Here is a 21,050-nt window from a genome sequence, read left to right as displayed (position 1 = left end):
CCCCGGCCGCACCCCTGCCCAGCCGCTGGGCCCCGGGCAGGGGTCCGGCCCCGGCCGCACCCCCGCCGCTGCCTCCCCGGAACCAACTAGTCTGTGAGGGCGGTGACCAGACCCGCTTATTTAAAAGGGCTGGGAACCAGACAAGCGCTGAGACGCGCAGCCACTGAGGGAGAGAGCGCAGCCGGAGCTCCTCCTCCTTCCGCTGCCACCTCCCGACTGAAAGTAGCTAGCCCGGCCGGCCCTTGCCTACCGGAATGTGTCCTTCGGTTACCTGGTTACGACGGACCAATCACGACCAGAGTTCCCTCCACGCGCCCTCCTCAGAGCGCAGGCATGTGACTCACAATGCCCCGCCCCCGCCCGCGGCTGCCCCGCCCCCCGAGCGGCGCGCCCCAGACTCTGGTTTCCATTCATCTCTCGCGCTCCGAGCTTTCCGGTCCTGCGGGAAGCGCCGCGGGAGTTTGTTAATCGAAGCCGTCCTGAGTCAGTGGGCTCTGTAGAAAGCCCCTGTTCGTAAAATGCCAGTTCAGTTAGCAACTCGCTTTCACTGGGTCCACAGTTGACTCATTTGATGTATTGCTCAACGAACTTAGTTTCACCCCAATTTTTGACCGTTTTTTATAACTGAATGCTCCTCCTGTCTTGCCTTCCAAAGAGTGTTAGTTTCCGCCTACAGTTTAACCATAGCAACCCCCGGGGCCCTGGTCCTACTCTCAATAAAGAGCTGTGGCTGTGTCTTGAATGAGACTCGAGGACACGTCACCCCTCCACTTCCTCATCAGCAAATTAGGGACCAAACTCCCCCCTCCCACCTCTGAGGCGCTGGGATTCAGCAACTCGCTTTTCTCGCCTGTTGCTCTCTTCCACGGCAGGAGTTTCCAGGTTTCCCTACTTTAGCCAACAACAACGCATAAAGCACGATTTTCTCATACAAACTTGAGAGTCACAAAGTGAAGTACCACGGTCTTGATTTGATGAAGATGATAACGATAGTTAACATTTGGCAAACACTATGCGCCCGCCCCCGTTCCAAGTGAGGTACTCATTTAACCCTCGGGAACAAAATCCGCAGAAACCTTCATTTTACAGATTTTACAGACGCTAAGTCACGTTCCCAAGGTCACATGATTGCTCAGGGGTGTGGCCAGGATTTGATCCCTGATTGTGTGGATCCCCAAAGGCACCTTATTGTGATCATCAGAAAATAAAGGTCGAAGTCAAATTTGGTTGGAAGTGGCATAGTGTATCAGGATTTTCTTTTTTTAAGGAGGAACAATTTTTTGATGTGGATTTTAAAATACTTTCCCTTCATTCAACATTGATTAGTCCCTCCTACATGCCAGGCACCCGTGTGTGAAAAATAGTCCTGCCCTCAGTGACCTCAGGCACGGTGAGAAAACAAAGGCTTAGAAAGCCCAACAGTCTGAGGTCACACTGCTGCAAAGTACTTAAACCTGAAATTCAAACCTAGATCTATTAACCCCAAGTAGATGCTGGGGTAAAGAGCTTGGTTTTCTTCCCAGAAACATGAGAGCCATTGAATGTTGTGAAGTTAAGGAGTCACTATCAGGTGGTTTGTAGTGAGGTCACGCTTGAGAATAAGTAGGACTGATGGAAGCAACAAAACCCATTAAGAGACTTTATATTCATCTAAGAGAGGAGTGAGGGCTCAAACTAAAGGCAGTGGCAGAGATTGGAGTGGAGGGAAAGGATCTGAGGTCATCTGGGAGGTAGAATAGAAGTGCTCAGTGACTAGATATGGAGCGGGAAGGGGAAAAGAGAAGCAAAAATGGCTGCTAGGGTTCTGGCTTAGGGAACTATGTAGAGTGTGGTTACTTTTTCTTAGATAGTGCAGGAAAAGGAAGAGGTTTGGGAAGGAAGATCAGTTTGGGTTCTGTTAAGCGGAACATGGAAATGGAGCTCTCTGGTTGAAAGTAAGCCTCTGCAGGCTAAGTCCATTTTGTGATATCCCAACTTATGTTTTCAAAAATAACACATTAGATTAACCAAGATGGCGGAGTAGAAGGACGTGCTCTCACTCCCTCTTGCGAGAGCACCAGAATCACAACTTGCTGCTGGACAATCATTGACAGGAAGACCCTGGACTTCACCAAGGAGGATACCCCACGTCCAAGGACAGAGGAGAAGCCACAGTGAGACGGTAGGAGGGGTGCAATCAGAGTAAAATCAAATCCCATAACTGCTGGGTGGGTGACTCACAGGCTGGTGAACACTTATACCACAGAAGTCCACCCACTGGAGTGAAGGTTCTGAGCCCCACGTCAGGCTTCCCAACCTGGGGGTCCGGCTACGGGAGGAGGAATTCCTAGAGAATCAGACTTTGAAGCCTAGTGGGAATTGATTGCAGGACTTTGACAGGACTGGGGGAAACAGAGACCCCACTCTTGGAGGGCACATACAAAGTAATGTGTGCATCGGGACCCAGGGGAAGGAGCAGTGACCCTGGGGGAGACTGAACCAGACCTACCTGCTGGTGTTGGGGGGTCTCCTGCAGAGGCGAGTGGTGGCTCTGTTTCACCGTGGGGATAAGGACACTGGCAGCCGAGGTTCTGGGAAGTTCTCCTTGGTGTGAGCCCTCCCAGAGTCTGCCATTAACCCCACCAAAGAGCACGGGTAGGCTCCAGTGTTGGGTTGCCTCAGGCAAAACAACCAACAGGGAGGGAACCCAGCCCCACCCATCAACAGTCAAGTGGATTAAGGTTTTACTGAGCTCTGACCGCCACAGCAACAGTCAGCTCTACCCACCACCAGAGCCTCCCATCAAGCCTCTTAGATAGCCTCAACCACCAGAGGGCAGACAACAGAAGCAAGAAAAACTACAATCCTGCAGCCTGTGGACCAAAAACCACAGTTACAGAAAGATAGAGAAGATGAAAAGGCAGAGGGCTATGTACCAGATGAAGGAACAAGAAAAAAACCCAGAAAAACAACTAAATGAAGTGGAGATAGGCAACCTTCCAGAAAAAGAATTCAGAATAATGATAGTGAAGATGATCCAGGACCTCGGAATAAGAATGGAGGCAAAGATTGAGAAGATGCAAGAAATGATTAACAAAGACCTAGAAGAATTAAAGAACAAACAAACAGAGATGACCAATACAATAACTGAAATGAAAACTACACTAGAAGGAATCAATAGCAGAATAACTGAGGCAGAAGAAAGGATAAGTGACCTGGAAGACAGAATGGTGGAATTCACTGCTGCGGAACAGACTAAAGAAAAAAGAATGAAAAGAAATGAAGACAGCCTAAGAGACCTCTGGGACAACATTAAACGCAACAACATTCGCATTATAAGGGTCCCAGAAGGAGAAGAGAGAGAGAAAGGACCAGAGAAAATATTTGAAGAGATTATAGTCGAAAACTTCCCTAACATGAGAAAGGAAATAGCCACCCAAGTCCAAGAAGCGCAGAGAGTCCCATACAGAATAAACCCAAGGAGAAACACGCCGAGACACATAGTAATCAAAGTGGCAAAAATTAAAGACAAAGAAAAATTATTGAAAGCAGCAAGGGAAAAACGACAAATAACATACAAGGGAACTCCCATAAGGTTAACAGCTGATTTCTCAGCAGAAACTCTGCAAGCCAGAAGGGAGTGGCATGATATACTTAATGTGATGAAAGGGAAGAACCTACAACCAAGATTACTCTACCCGGCAAGGATCACATTTAGATTTGATGGAGAAATCAAAAGCTTTACAGACAAGCAAAAGCTAAGAGAATTCAGCACCACCAAACCAGCTCTACAACAAATGCTAAAGGAACTTCTCTAAGTGGGAAACACAAGAGAAGAAAAGGACCTACAAAAACAAACCCAAAACAATTAAGAAAATGGTCATAGGAACATACATATCGATAATTACCTTAAACGTGAATGGATTAAACGCCCCAACCAAAAGACATAGACTGGCTGAATGGATACAAAAACAAGACCCATATATATGCTGTCTACAAGAGACCCACTTTAGACCTAGGGACACATACAGACTGAAAGTGAGGGGATGGAAAAAGATATTCCATGCAAATGGAAATCAAAAGAAAGCTGGAGTAGCTATACTCATATCAGATAAAATAGACTTTAAAATAAAGAATGTTACAAGAGACAAGGAAGGACACTACATAATGATCCAGGGATCAATCCAAGAAGAAGATATAACAATTATAAATATATATGCACCCAACATAGGAGCACCTCAATACATAAGGCAACTACTAACAGCTCTAAAAGAGGAAATCGACAGTAACACAATAATAGTGGGGGACTTTAACACTTCACTTACACCAATGGACAGATCATCCAAAATGAAAATAAATAAGGAAACAGAAGCTTTAAATGACACAATAGACCAGATAGATTTAATTGATATATATAGGACATTCCATCCAAAAACAGCAGATTACACGTTCTTCTCAAGTGCGCACGGAACATTCTCCAGGATAGATCACATCTTGGGTCACAAATCAAGCCTCAGTAAATTTAAGAAAATTGAAATCATACCAAGCATCTTTTCTGACCACAACGCTATGAGATTAGAAATGAATTACAGGGAAAAAAACGTAAAAAAGACAAACACATGGAGGCTAAACAATACGTTACTAAATAACCAAGAGATCACTGAAGAAATCAAAGAGGAAATAAAAAAATACCTAGAGACAAATGACAATGAAAACACGACGACCCAAAACCTATGGGATGCAGCAAAAGCGGTTCTAAGAGGGAAGTTTATAGCTATACAAGCCTACCTAAAGAAACAAGAAAAATCTCAAGTAAACAATCTAACCTTACACCTAAAGAAACTAGAGAAAGAAGAACAAACAAAACCCAAAGTTAGCAGAAGGAAAGAAATCATAAAGATCAGAGCAGAAATAAATGAAATAGAAACAAAGAAAACAATAGCAAAGATCAATAAAACTAAAAGCTGGTTCTTTGAGAAGATAAACAAAATTGATAAGCCATTAGCCAGACTCATCAAGAAAAAGAGGGAGAGGACTCAAATCAATAAAATCAGAAATGAAAAAGGAGAAGTTACAACAGACACCGCAGAAATACAAAACATCCTAAGAGACTACTATAAGCAACTTTATGCCAATAAAATGGACAACCTGGAGGAAATGGACAAATTCTTAGAAAGGTATAACCTTCCAAGACTGAATCAGGAAGAAACAGAAAATATGAACAGACCAATCACAAGTAATGAAATTGAAACTGTGATTAAAAATCTTCCAACAAACAAAAGTCCAGGACCAGATGGCTTCACAGGTGAATTCTATCAAACATTTAGAGAAGAGCTAACACCCATCCTTCTCAAACTCTTCCAAAAAATTGCAGAGGAAGGAACACTCCCAAACTCATTCTATGAGGCCACCATCACCCTGATACCAAAACCAGACAAAGACACTACAAAAAAAGAAAATTAGAGGCCAATATCACTGATGAATATAGATGCAAAAATCCTCAACAAAATACTAGCAAACAGATTCCAACAACACATTAAAAGGATCATACACCACGATCAAGTGGGATTTATCCCGGGGATGCAAGGATTCTTCAATATACGCAAATCAATCAATGTGATACACCATATTAACAAATTGAAGAATAAAAACCATATGATCATCTCAATAGATGCAGAAAAAGCTTTTGACAAAATTCAACACCCATTTCTGATAAAAACTCTCCAGAAAGTGGGCATAGAGGGAACCTACCTCAACATAATAAAGGCCATATATGACAAACCCACAGCAAACATCATTCTCAATGGTGAAAAACTGAAAGCATTTCCTCTAAGATCAGGAACGAGACAAGGATGTCCACTCTCACCACTATTATTCAACATAGTTCTGGAAGTCCTAGCCACGGCAATCAGAGAAGAAAAAGAAATAAAAGGAATACAAATTGGAAAAGAGGAAGTAAAACTGTCACTGTTTGCGGATGACATGATACTATACATAGAGAATCCTAAAACTGCCACCAGAAAACTGCTAGAACTAATTAATGAATATGGTAAAGTTGCAGGATACAAAATTAATGCACAGAAATCTCTTGCATTCCTATACACTAATGATGAAAAATCTGAAAGAGAAATTATGGAAGCACTCCCATTTACCATTGCAACAAAAAGAATAAAATACCTAGGAATAAACCTACCTAGGGAGACAAAAGACCTGTATGCAGAAAACTATAAGACACTGATGAAAGAAATTAAAGATGATACCAACAGATGGAGAGATATACCATGTTCTTGGATTGGAAGAATCAACATTGTGAAAATGAGTATACTACCCAAAGCAATCTACAGATTCAATGCAATCCCTATCAAATTACCAATGGCCTTTTTTACGGAGCTAGAACAAATCATCTTAAAATTTGTATGGAGACACAAAAGACCCCGAATAGCCAAAGCAGTCTTGAGGGGAAAAAAATGGAGCTGGAGGAATCAGACTCCCTGACTTCAGACTATACTACAAAGCTACAGTAATCAAGACAATATGGTACTGGCACAAAAACAGAAACATAGATCAATGGAACAAGATAGAAAGCCCAGAGATTAACCCACGCACCTATGGTCAACTAATCTATGACAAAGGAGGCAAAGATATACAATGGAGAAAAGACAGTCTCTTCAATAAGTGGTGTTGGGAAAACTGGACAGCTACATGTAAAAGAATGAAATTAGAATACTCCCTAACACCATACACAAAAATAAACTCAAAATGGATTAGAGACCTAAATATAAGACTGGACACTATAAAACTCTTAGAGGAAAACATAGGAAGAACACTCTTTGACATAAATCACAGCAAGATCTTTTTTGATCCACCTCCTAGAGTAATGGAATTAAAAACAAAAATAAACAAGTGGGACCTAATGAAACTTCAAAGCTTTTGCACAGCAAAGGAAACCATAAACAAGACGAAAAGACAACCCTCAGAATGGGAGAAAATATTTGCAAATGAATCAACGGACAAAGGATTAATCTCCAAAATATATAAACAGCTCATTCAGCTCAATATCAAAGAAACAATCACCCCAATCCAAAAATGGGCAGAAGACCTAAATAGACATTTCTCCAAAGAAGACATACAGACGGCCACGAAGCACATGAAAAGATGCTCAACATCACTAATTATTAGAGAAATGCAAATCAAAACTACAATGAGGTATCACCTCACTCCTGTTAGAATGGGCATCATCAGAAAATCTACAAACAACAAATGCTGGAGAGGGTGTGGAGAAAAGGGAACCCTCTTGCACTGTTGGTGGGAATGTAAATTGATACAGCCACTATGGAGAACAATATGGAGGTTCCTTAAAGAACTAAAAATAGAATTACCATATGACCCAGCAATCCCACTACTGGGCATATACCCAGAGAAAACCATAATTCAAAAAGACACATGCACCCGAATGTTCATTGCAGCACTATTTACAATAGCCAGGTCATGGAAGCAACCTAAATGCCCATCAACAGACGAATGGATAAAGTTGTGGTACATATATACAATGGAATATTACTCAGCCATAAAAAGGAACGAAATTGAGTCATTTGTTGAGACGTGGATGGAGCTAGAGACTGTCATACAGAGTGAAGTAAGTCAGAAAGAGAAAAACAAATATCATATATTAATGCATGTATGTGGAACCTAGAAAAATGGTACAGATGAGCCAGTTTGCAGGGCAGAAGTTGAGACACAGATGTAGAGAATGGACATATGGACACCAAGGGGGGAAAACTGTGGTGAGGTGGGGATGGTGGTGTGCTGAATTGGGCGATTGGGATTGACATGTATACACTGATGTGTATAAAACTGATGCCTAATAAGAACCTGCAGTATAAAAAAGCAAACAAAACAACTAATACTAAACTTTCATTGGGTTATTTGTATGGAAATATGTTAATATAAATGTTTCAGACATTACATGAAATTTCTAAAAATCTTATATTTGTATTTGTATGGAAATATGTATGGAAATATGTTAATATAAATGTTTCAGACATTACATGAAATTTCTAAAAATCTTATATTTGTATGGAAATATGTATGGAAATATGTTAATATAAATGTTTCAGACATTACATGAAATTTCTAAAAATCTTATATGTTCTGGTATAATGTTATAAGTAATAATCCTAGTTATTACTTTAAAATGTATATCTCAGAAATAACTAATTTTCTTGTCAACTGCATTATTATGAACTTTCATCAAATCTTTTACCGTGGTCATTTTTAAGGCTTTTGTCATTTACAGACAGTTCTGGGTGTACTCTGATGATTTTGCAAATATGTTCCTATAAAAGGGTTTCATCTTCAAGAAATTCATGGAAAAGACTCTGACATGTACAGGTTTCTGGTAACTGACTGTACTGCTGAACTGAATGAATAAGCATTTTCAGAACTCTGATGAAAAACTGATGAACTCATAAAAGTGCTAACAAAAGATCAAGATGAAAAAAAACAATTAATTACATGGGACTGAGTGAACTGATGAGGATGAGTATAATTTTTGTGACTTTCTGTCTGAATTAAAAAAAAAAAAAAATCCCACAAGGACTCAGAGGCAAAGAATATACAAATCAATTTTCACTGCAAAGTAAAGGAGCTGTTACAGTGGAGGATTACTGGACTGAATGTCAATATTATGACATAGTATGAGTGTGTTTCATGTTTGGTAATGGCAATCATTGTTGCTTTTGTTGTGGTCATCCATGTACAATGCTTGGTGTCAGTCTATTTATCTCTTGTAAAAATAAAATACAGTGTGTGTGTGTGTGTGTGTGTGAAAAAAAAAAAAAGGAAATGATATAAATGTGACTATGAATGAGTGTATTCAATAGTTAAAATGATCTATTATATTAGTGATATATATTGTGGAATTAGTATTGTTTTTCTCTAAAGAGCAATGTGGAATAAAAGTTATTTGTTTCATTTAAAAAAAAAAAAAAATAACACATTAAATCAATTTAAAAATGTGATTGGGGAAATTCCCTAATGTTGACGGCTAAGAATATCACATTTTTCATGGAGCAACTTGGAATCTATGGTTTTAGTAAATGAGGCATCCTATGTAAAATAAAACTGGTAAATGAGAGCTCTACCCACCACCAGAGCCTCCCATCAAGCCTCTTAGATAGCCTCAACCACCAGAGGGCAGACAGCAGAAGCAAGAAAAACTACAATCCTGCAGCCTGTGGACCAAGAAACACAGTTAGAGAAAGATAGACAAGATGAAAAGGCAGAGGGCTAGGTACCAGATGAAGGAACAAGAAAAAACCCCAGAAAAACAACTAAATGAAATGGAGATAGGCAACCTTCCAGAGAAAGAATTCAGAATAATGATAGTGAAGATGATCCAGGACCTCGGAATAAGAATGGAGGCAAAGATTGAGAAGATGCAAGAAATGATTCACAAAGACCTAGAAGAATTAAAGAACAAACAAACAGAGATGACCAATACAATAACTGAAATGAAAACTACACTAGAAGGAATCAATAGCAGAATAACTGAGGCAGAAGAACGGATAAGTGACCTGGAAGACAGAATGGTGGAATTCACTGCTGTGGAACAGACTAAAGAAAAAAGAATGAAAAGAAATGAAGACAGCCTAAGAGACCTCTGGGACAACATGAAACGCAACAACATTCACATTATAGGGGTCCCAGAAGGAGAAGAGAGAGAGAAAGGACCCGAGAAAATATTGGAAGAGATTATAGTCAAAAATTTCCCTAACATGGGAAAGGAAACAGCCACCCAAGTCCAGGAAGCACAGAGAGTCTCAGGCAGGATAAACCCAAGGAGAAACACGCCAAGACACATAGTACTCAAACTGACAAAAATTAAAGACAAAGAAAAATTATTAAAAGCAACAAGGGACAAACGACAAATAACATACAAGGGAACTCCCATAAGGTTAACAGCTGATTTCTCAGCAGAAACTCTACAAGCCAGAAGGAGTGGGACGATATATTTAAAGGGATGAAGGAGAAGAACTTGTAACTAAGATTACTCTACCTAGCAAGGACCTCATTCAGATTTGATGGAGAAAGCAAAAGCTTTACAGACAAGCAAAAGCTAAGAGAATTCAGCACCACCAAACCAGCTCTGCAACAAATGCTAAAGGAACTTCGTTAAGTGGGAAACACAAGAGAAGAAAAGGACCTACAAAAACAAACCCCAAACAATTAAGAAAATGGTAATAGGAACAAACATATCGAAAACTACCTTAAATGTGAACGGATTAAATGCTCCAACCAAAAGACACAGTCTCGCTAAATGGATACAAAAACAAGACCCACGTATATGCTGTCTACAAGAGACCCACTTCAGACCTAGGGACACATACAGACTGAAAGTGAGGGGATGGAAAAAGATATTCCATGAAAATGGAAATCAAAAGAAAGCTGGAGTAGCAATACTCATATCACATAAAATAGACTTTAAAATAAAGAATGTTACAAGAGACAAAGAAGGACACTACATAATGATCAAGGGATCAATCCAAGAAGAGGATATAACAATTATAAATATATATGCACGCAACATAGGAGCACCTCAATACATAAGGTAAATGCTAACAGCTATAAAAGAGGAAATCGACAGTAACACAGTAAGAGTGGGGGACTTTTAACACCTCAATTACACCAATGGACAGATCATCCAGCCAGAAAATTAATAAGGAAACACAAGCTTTAAATGACACAAGAGACCAGATATATTTAATTGATATTTATAGGATATTTCATCTGAAAAGAGCAGATTACACTTTCTTCTCAAGTGCACATGGAACATTCTCCAGGATAGATCATATCTTGGGTCACAAATCTAGCCTTGGTAAATTTAAGAAAACTGAAATCATATCAAGTGGCTTTTCCAAACACAACATTATGAGATTAGAAATCAATTACAGGAAAAAAACATAAACAACACAATCACATGGAGGCTAAACAGTACATTACTAAATAACCAAGAGATCACTGAAGAAATCAAAGAGGAAATCAAAAAATACCTAGAGACAAATGACAATGAAAACATGATGATCCAAAACCTATGGGATGCAGCAAAAGCAGTTCTAAGAGGGAAGTTTATAGTAATGCAATCCTACCTCAAGAAACAAGAAAAATCTCAAATAAACAATCTAACCTTACACCTAAAGGAACTAGAGAAAGAAGAACAAACAAAACCCAAAGTTAGTAGGAGGAAAGAAAACATAAAGATCAGAGCAGAAATAAATGAAATAGAAACAAAACAAGAGCAAATATCAGTGAAACTAAAAGCTGGTTCTTTGAGAAGATAAACAAAATTGATAAACCTTTAGCCAGACTCACCAAGAAAAAGACGGAGAGAACTCAAATTAATTGAATTAGAAATAAAAAAGGAGAAGTTACAACAGACACTGCAGAAATACAAAGGATCATAAGAGACTACTACAAGCAACTCTATGCCAGTAAAATGGACAACCTGGAAGAAATGGACAAATTCTTAGAAAGGTGTAACTTTCCAAGACTGAACCAGGAAGAAATAGAAAATATGAACAGACCAATCACAAGTAATGAAACTGAAACTGTGATTAAAAACAAAAGTCCAGGACCAGATGTCTTCACAGGTGAATTCTATCAAACATTTAGAGACCAGCTAACACCCATCCTTCTCAAACTCTTCCAAAAAATTGCAGAGGAAGGAACACTCCCAAACTCATTCCATGAGACCACCATCACCCTGATACCAAAACCAGACAAAGATACTACAAAAAAAGAAAATTACAGACCAATATCACTGATGAATATAGATGCAAAAATCCTCAACAAAATACTAGCAAACAGAATCCAACAACACATTAAAAGGATCATACACCATGATAAAGTGGGATTTATCCCAGGAATGCAAGAATTCTTCAATATATGCATATTATTCAGTGTGATAAACCATACTAACAAATTGGAGAATAAAAACCATATGATCGTCTCAATAGATGCAGAAAAAGCTTTTGACAGAATTCAAAACCCATTTATGATAAAAATCCTCCAGAAAGTGGGCATAGAGGGAACCTACCTCAACATAATAAAGGCCATACACGACAAACCCACAGCAAACATCATTCTCAGTGGTGAAAAACTGAAACCATTTCCTCTAAGATCAGGAACAAGACAAGGATGTCCACTCTTGCCACTCCTATTCAACATAGTTTTGCAAAAAACTATGTAAATAGTGCTGTCAGGTAGTGCTTCTTCTTTGGAAGAAGAAAAAGAAATAAAAGGAATAGAAACTGAAAAGAAGAAGTAAAACTGTCACTGTTTGCAGATAACATGATACTATACATAGAGAATCCTAAAGATGCCACCAGAAAACTACTAGAGCTAATCAATGAATTTGGTAAAGTTGCAGGATACAAAATTAATGCACAGAAATCTCTTGCATTCCTATGCAGTAACAATGAAAGATCAGAAAGATAAATTAAGGAAATGATCCCATTCACCATTGCAACAAAAAGAATAAAATACCTAAGAATAAACCTACCTAAGGAGATAAAAGACCTCTACTCAGAAAACTTTAAGACACTGATGAAAGAAATCAAGGATGACACAAACAGATGGAGAGATATACCATGTTCTTGGATTGGAAGAATCAATATTGTGAAAATGACTATACTACCCAAAGCAATCTGCAGATTCAATGCAATCCCTATCAAATTACCAATGGCATTTTTTACAGAACTACAACAAAAAATCTTAAAATGTGTATGGAGACACAAAAGACCCCGGATAGCCAAAGCAATCTTGAGGGAAAAAAACGGAGCTGGAGGAATCAGACTCCCTGACTTCAGACTATACTACAAAGCTACAGTAATCAACACAATATGGTACTGGCCCAAAAAAGAAATATAGATCAGTGGAACAGGATAGAAAGCCCAGAGGTAAACCCACACACCTATGGTCAACTAATCTATGACAAAGGAGGCAAGGATATACAATGGAGAAAAGACAGTCTCTTCAATAAGTGGTGCTGGAAAAACTGGACAGCTACATGTAAAAGAATGAAATTAGAACACTCCCTAGCACCATACACAAAAATAAACTCCAAATGGATTAAAGACCTAAAAGTAAGACCAGACACTATAAAACCCTTAGAGGAAAACATAGGAAGAACACTCTTTGACGTAAATCACAGCAAGATCTTTTTTGACCCACCTCCTAGAGAAATGAAATAGAAACAAAAATAAACAAATGGGACCTAATGAAACTTAAAAGCTTTTGCACAGCAAAGGAAACTATATACAAGATGAAAAGACAACTCTCAGAATGGGAGAAAATATTTGCAAATGAATCAATGGACAAAGGATTAATCTCTAAAATATATAAACAGCTAATGCAGCTCAATATTAAAAAAAAAAAACCCAATCAAAAAATGGGCAGAAGACCTAAATAGACATCTCTCCAAAGAACACATACAGATGGCCAAGAGGCACATGAAAAGCTGCTCAACATCATTAATTATTAAAGAAATGCAAATCAAAACTACAATGAGGTATCACCTCACACTGTTCAGAATGACCATCATCAAAAAATCTACAAACAGTAAATGTTGGAGAGGGTGTGGAGAAAAGGGAACCCTCTTGCAGTGTTGGTGGGAATGTAAATTGATACAGCCACTATGGAGAACAGTATGGAGTTTCCTTAAAAAGCTAAAAATAGAATTACCATATGACCCAGCAATCCCACTACTGGGCATATACCCAGAGAAAACCATAATTCAAAAAGACACATGCACTCCAATGTTCATTGCAGCACTATTTATAACAGCCAGGTCATGGAAGCAACCTAAGTGTCCATCGACAGACAAATGGATACAGAAGATGTGGTACATATACGCAGTGGAATATTACTCAGCCATAAAAAGAAACGAAACTGAGTTATTTGTAGAGATGTGGATGGACCCAGAGACTGTCATACTGAGTGAAGTAAGTCAGAAAGAGGAAAACAAATATTGTATATTAACGCATATTTGTGGACTCTAGAAACATGGTACAGATGAACTGGTTTGCAAGGCAGAAATAGAGACACAAATATAGAGAACAAACATACGGACACCAAGGAGGGAAAGCGGGGGCAGGGTGGTGGTGGTGTTGGGATGAATTGGGAGATTGGGAATGACTTATATACACTAATGTGTATAATATAGATAACTAATAAGAGCAAATGATTTTTCCAAATGTGCTATATAACATACACACACACATGCACGCACACACTGTCTCCTGTTTATAATCAATTCTATCCCACCTGGATCTTTTCTTATTAATCCCCCTCAAAAAAAAGAATTAAATGATAGTCATTATTCTAGAGATATGAGTATCCTCCCTATTTTTCTCCCGACCTTACAGGTGAGTCACACAAAGAAGTTGGTACCTGCTCACCGTCGCACAGAGTCACCTGAGAGCATCCAGGCCCCAGACTCTGGGGTCACAGAGCCAGGGTACAACCGGGCAGCTGATGGTCCAGGCAGCCTCCCGAGACGCCAAGCTGAGCACTTATGATTAACACATACGGTATTCTCGGAAGGTCGTGTCTCTCTCCCTCATAACAGCCATAAACATCTGCGATCATGTTTTCCGTGTGTCACTCTTTTCCTGTGCACACAGCCACAGCCGTACCCCCAGCAACAAGCAGCAGTCACCACTCGGGGCAGGAAGGAAGCACCTGTCGCCCGCCACTCACGCCCCCCTGCCCCGCCCCAAAGCCTGCGCTTCCAGAATCTACCTCCTCTAGTGGTCATGGGTGGGGGGAGCTGGGGGGTGCTCACCGGCATGCACCTTGTGTCTGGACGCCTTCTGTCCTGCTTTGTCCTCTCAGCTCCCAGCACAGCTCCTAACAGGCGCTCACACTTTGCTCTGTTAATGATGTACACGCATAAATGGTGTGCACGCAGGTGCAGGTACGTACACATCTGTAACCACAAAGTACTTTTCCAAATGACATTTAAGTTTACCTTCATAAAGTCCTGACCCCTTCAGGAAAACCCTCACGGCTGTGGAAAAGGCCAGCTTGGCGCCACTTCTCCTGGCTGCCCTCCCCGGCAGGAAGGCAGTGAAACCTCTGGCGTTTCTAATGCCACAAATGCAGAAGCTGCTATTTGTCTACCTTGTCACACAAGCCATGACAGCCTGGATCTATCACCAAGATGACAGGACTAGCACTGCCTATGTCGAGCCCACACACCTTCCCCAAAGCACTGCTGCCGCCTCAAGGGGTCCAAATGTCCCCAGGTTTACAGTTGAGGAGTAATTTCATGCTCCTCAGCACGTAACAAAAACTTAAGATAATTATAATGTGAAGAGTCAACTAATGGAGCCATTTGGTAAAGTATAATTATCTGAAGAGAAATCATTAAGGATAATATTCAGCAGGATAGAGATGAGAAGAGAATACGGTATATTTTACCATTAACAGTTATGCTGATTTGTAAAATTGATATCAAAATGCAGCAATTATAAAAATATAAAGGCACAATTTTATTCAAACCCGAAATAGCTAATCAGGGATTCCCTGATGGCACAGTGGTTAAGAATCCACCTGCCAATGCAGGGGACGTGGGTTCGAGCCCTGGTCCAGGAAGACGCCACATGCCGCGGGGCAACTAAGCCCGTGCGCCACAACTACTGAGCCTGCGCTCTAGTGCCCACGAGCCACAACTACTGAGCCCCCGTGCCACAACTACTGAAGCCCGCATGCCTAGAACCTGTGCTCTGCAACAAGAGAAGCCACCGCAATGAGAAGCCCACACGCAGCAACGAAGACCCAATGCAGCCTAAAATAAATAAATAAATAAATAAATAAATTTACAAAATAGCTAATCATAAATATAAATTCTCAGTACAAGAGTCAGAAACAGAACTTCCTCCCTCTTACAGCATGACATACCATTAATTCAGATAAATACTTATGATTCAACAGTGCGTATCAGCTGTTACGTACCAGGCATGTAATTTATTCACCCAGTCTTGCGTGTCTTTCTGAAAGAAAGGGGAACTTCCCCCCTCACTCACAAGCAGCCTCACTGGCAAAGCTGCAATCATGCCCTTTCCAAAGGCAATCATTGACTTAGACTGGTCCATATTTACACCTGAGGGTGGGATGAGGCCCATAAAGCATACGGGCACCAGATACCCAGACAAACGTGGGTTCTGAAAGCAAGAGAGAAGGGGCGCGGCTGTGACTGGGAATGAGCAGGGCTGATGGAGGCTGGGACAGAGGCCAGGGACGGGGTCAACGTCCAGGGAGAGACGAGAGCGTGAGCAAAGGCCCTGAGGCGGCCTCAAGGGCACGAGCACATCAGACAGAGACATGAGCTGGCTGGGTGGTGCTGCCGTTGTCTGACATATAAACACAGAGAGAGAGCGGGGTTTCGGGATTCAGATTAGGCGGAGGATCTTGGAAGTGTTAACTGGACAGCCAAGCGGGGCTCACCGAGGCACCGTGTTGGGCATCAGTGGGTTAACCAGAGGCAGGTGAGGCCACCTGGAAACATACAGCGAGAAAAGAACCTGCAGCAGAAGGTCTGTACACCGCACTCTGAAAGGCAGAGCAGAGGACCAGGTCCCCAAAGAGCCGGAGACGGAAGGAGGAAAAGCAGAGGGTCGGGGAGGGAGGCGTGCCAGGTGAGCCGTCAGCAGCTCAAACCCCTTGGAGGTGAAGCCAGAGGGGCAGCAGGTCTGGGGACACGGTGGCCTAAGTGTTGCAGGGACAGAGGTGAAGATGGCCAGCTGGGGGCAGGGACCACGAAGGGACAGCTCCCAGGGCAACACACTCGGAGGGAAAGAGTCAGGGAGGTGGGTTCAGCTCCCCTGCCACCTCTTGGATTCTGACTTAGCAAGGGAAGCTGGTCTCCCTTTAAAGAAGACCCGACGGCCACCGCACTTAGTTTCTGAAAGTCGTGTCACGCAAAATGTGTGCGAACGTTGTCAAATGTGACATTTATTGTCAATAGAAAGTGTTGTAATTCCTGATAGGAATAATTGGCAGTTATGTCACACTTTATAAATACAGATTATTCTCCTAAACACTAGCTCAATGAACAAAAATGTCCTAATGTAGAATCTGGGTGCATCCATGTGGTTATATTCTTACTGATATGAATTCATAAAACAGACAATAAAATATACACCTGCTGAGAGCATTCACATTCATTCTAGAAATGGAATTGGATTCTTACAATGATTTGTCATTCAAACTACTTCGATTAAAATACAAATAATTACAGTTACTTCTCTTTTAGTCAACGCTTAAATGCAATTACCACTCACTGGAAGGGGAGGGGAGTCAGCCTTCAACTAAAATCAGCACGAGAAATAAAACAGTATGAATGCTAATAACACCATGAGATTTACAATACTGAACCTTACCATTTATATGATCGTATTTATAATAGTACAATTCAGCGCCATAATACAATGGTATTCATCCAAATTTCAAATGAATTTTGGCGCCTATCAAAACTAGAATTGCTGTCAAATGTCAACAGTTTAGAGTCAGATTTATTCACTCAGAATAATAAGTGTGACTGTAAATAACCTGCAGACAGTGTTGAGTGCAAAGCGCCGAGACTCAGCCGCTCTGGAAACTCTCACAAGGTCATCGCCGGTGCCAGGGCTCCACGGCAGGGCAGCTCGGCGCCCACACGTAACTGGCCTTTTCTAACTGTTTCCAACAGGGCCTGCTGAGTGGTCCGCTAAGCAAGCTAAGAGTCACATTCACTTTTTAAAAGTCCTACTTCCTTGCTTCATTAAAAGATAGCTAGTTAACAATATTTATGGATGTAAAACTACAGCCTCCGTAGAAAACAGAAACTGTCTCACCAATAATTTCAATTGAGAAATCACAACAGCATAATATTCGCCACACTTTTGCAACAGCCTTGAAGATGAGACGCAAGAGAGGAAGGAGGTGAGGCTGCGGGGAGGCCGGAGGGCGGGCGTCCAGGGCGCCGAGCCTCCGCCGCTCAGCGCAGAATGAGTGGGGACCTCGGTGGCCTGGGGGAAACTGACATCCAGTGTTCCCTGAAAACAAGCCCAAAGCTCTCCAAAGGTACAATCTGAATGACAACATGCAGTAACCAGCTGATACTAAGGAAAAGCACACGCCAGTCGAAACACAAATACTTTTTTCCACGAAATTCGCATGCACTTTTCCCCCAAAAGCATTTCTTGAACCTGCCTTGCTACATTGCAAAAAATACAGGTAGATTCTAATTAGCGAGTTTCTGAGGATGTCGGAATCAGGTCTGAAGTGACTCAGAACCCAGACCACAGGTTCTTCGGGCGAGGGGGAGGCAGGGGACACACGGTTCCCCGTCCCCGTCCCGCCTGGAGCGGCCACCCATCACCCGTGTCCACGTGCCTCAGAGCGAGTGTCTGCTCTGAGAAGGACAGCGCGGGGGCCTGGGGTACAGAGACGGACCTCACGTGCCCGACGCCACCTGCTTCCTGTGGTGGCAGGCGAGCTGCTCTCATAATTCTGCAGCTGGGGTACCCGTGTGACAGAGAGGGAACCGGGCTATAAACTCACTGACACGAGCTCCCTCCCTCCACCCAGCGATAAAGCAGCTCGACGTCTCCGTCTGCCACTCACTCCCTTGACCGAACTCACATCAGTGCTGCCCTCTTGTCACCCTTCGTAAGTGTGTCTCCTGGGACATCTAGGGACATGGAACTAAATTAACGTTGAAATTTAAAAAGCCACATTTATGTTTATGTAGCTATACAGGCATGTAGATATAAAAGGTCGCTGTTCTACACATGTTTGGTGAAATACGGCAATTTTTACATCTGGTATTTTCAATAAATAAGCACACTTTTTAAACTTGGATCTTGGAAACCTATCCAAGATAGGAAACCTATCTCCTGGTAAAGTCAGGTAATTCCCCATCTTAAAATATGTGAATCTTGCTTATGACATCATAGAGATCATCAGAAATTCTACACTTGAAATCAAAGATGAGTCAGCAAGGATGAGAAACACGTGACAAAAGCCTAGAACAAACGGACATCCTTCCCCAGAGGTTACCTGTTTCCTTTAGCTCCCGCGACAACTCACATCTCTAACTAGATGACGAAGTGGTGACATTACTAGATGCATACTTTAAATGACCTGACATGCTCTCACCTTCCAGTCGCCAAGCTCACCGTGAGAACTCACATATGACTGGCTCTCCCAGGCTTCCAGCCCCTCGACTGAAGCAGTGATGTTAATTAAAAACAGAAAGTTGCGTTCAGCACAAACCAACAGCAGTGTTTGAACAGGAAAGCAGGACACCTTTACACACTGCACTGGCGGTTCTCCACCCAGGGGTTTAACCACAGGGACACAGGAGACTCAGGGACACAGGTATACGAACTGGCTCAACTTAGGGAATACATGTAACAGGGTACGGCTACCTAAAACGAAAGAGAAAAAGAAGTTCCAATCCTGAGCAAGAGACATTCAAATGTGGCCAAATTCTCATGATTCAAACCAGCAGTCGTAAAGAACATGTTGTTTTTCTGACTTCAAAAAAATGTTTACAACTAGAAATATAATGGGTTTGAAACGATTTTCTTGTATGTCATCATTTTTCTAATTAGAAGCACTAAGTTCTCCTTCTTAACTGAAATGATTAAATAACTATGTAAACTCAATGATGTTATGGACAGTTACTGATAAGAAAAGCAGCAAATCTGCATGCTTGTCTAGACTCCAAGGATTCAAGTGAAAAATTTATGGCCATCAGAGGTCCACAGTGCAAAGATGTTTAGGGCCATTTTCCAGCCAAGGTTCCAGCCATGATTGTGAGCTATGAATGTTCCCGTTTTAAAAGACACATGTGTAGACAGAACAGTTAACAGATTTGTTATAAATGAGCAAGAATCTGAGCTCTGCTGTAGGCCGGAGCACGCAGCATCTGAGCACACCTGATTACTTAGGACACCGGAGGGACCATTCCTGCTATTACGGGATCCATGTTACTATTCCAACACTTGTCCTTTGGTGCTGACAGAACTTCCTGGCTGGAACACAATCATGGCTGGAACCTTGGCTGGAAAATGGCCCTAAACATCTTTGCACTGTGGACCTCTGATGGCCATAAATTTTTCACTTGAATCCTTGGAATCTAGACAAGCATGCAGGTTTGCTGCTTTTCTTATCAGTAACTGTCCATAACATCATTGAGTTTACAGAGTTATTTCATCATTTCAGTTACGAAGGAGAACTTAGTGCTTCTAATTAGAAAAATGATGACATACAAGAAAGTCGTTTCAAACCCAGTATGAGGCACATAGGATGCATCTTATAATCAAGGTTCTTATTACAAATAAGCACTAGTTACAGCCTCAGCAAATGGGGTATGGAGCCCCTTTCTGAGCCCCCAATTTAGTATCTTAATGGAGTCAACATTTAGCACCCTGGAGAGTACTTATTTGAGAACCTGCAGTTGACATATTTTTTAAAAACTTAAGTTATTGCCAATAACTCGTCCACGGAGTCAATTATGCAGTATGATCAATCCACTTGGTTCTTCCACTATAATTACGGTGGTTACACACAGGACGGCTGCAAGAACACCTCAAGCAGATGCGCAGCTCCTAACCAGCGAGCGCATGGCCGCAAGACTCCAGGCAGTGACAGAACTCCCAGCCTCTTTCTTAAGCACTTGACTTCCGACTACCCCAAGCACGTCTTCCCGGTTTAAGGAAAACTGCTCCGTGACAAAGTACTTTACACAATCAGCACGGAACTTCACATGAAATTTAATTTCAAGATTTTGTGGAAACACCCCAGAATTGTATAACTTGATGGAAGAAGCAACTGTCTCTACATAAGCTTTTTTTTTTTTTTTTTTTTTTAAGAAAATCATACAGTCATTAGTACTGCCCTGGTTTAGAAGCATCCTGACACACAGGAATTTATAAAAGCCTTCAACCCATAGTCTCCGAAACATTTCTCTGTTATCCTGAAAAGGACTGCTAGACACACGCCGGTTTTTACTGTCGCTCCCG

At 41.4% G+C, this 21,050-nt stretch overlaps 1 protein-coding gene across 1 annotated transcript in view; it reads right to left on the bottom strand.

Annotated features, from left to right (window-relative positions):
- Positions 1-21,050, bottom strand: part of LOC309663087 (cyclin-Y-like protein 1) — a 228,838-nt gene that overhangs the window by 34,566 nt on the left and 173,222 nt on the right. The gene's annotated exons all lie outside the window — the stretch shown is intronic.

Source organism: Balaenoptera physalus, assembly GCF_965194825.1.
Source record: "Balaenoptera physalus genome assembly, chromosome: 6".
Taxonomy (NCBI): Eukaryota; Metazoa; Chordata; class Mammalia; order Artiodactyla; family Balaenopteridae; genus Balaenoptera; species Balaenoptera physalus.
Note: the sequence above shows the minus strand (reverse complement) of the source record. Positions and strands in the feature narration are given on the sequence as shown.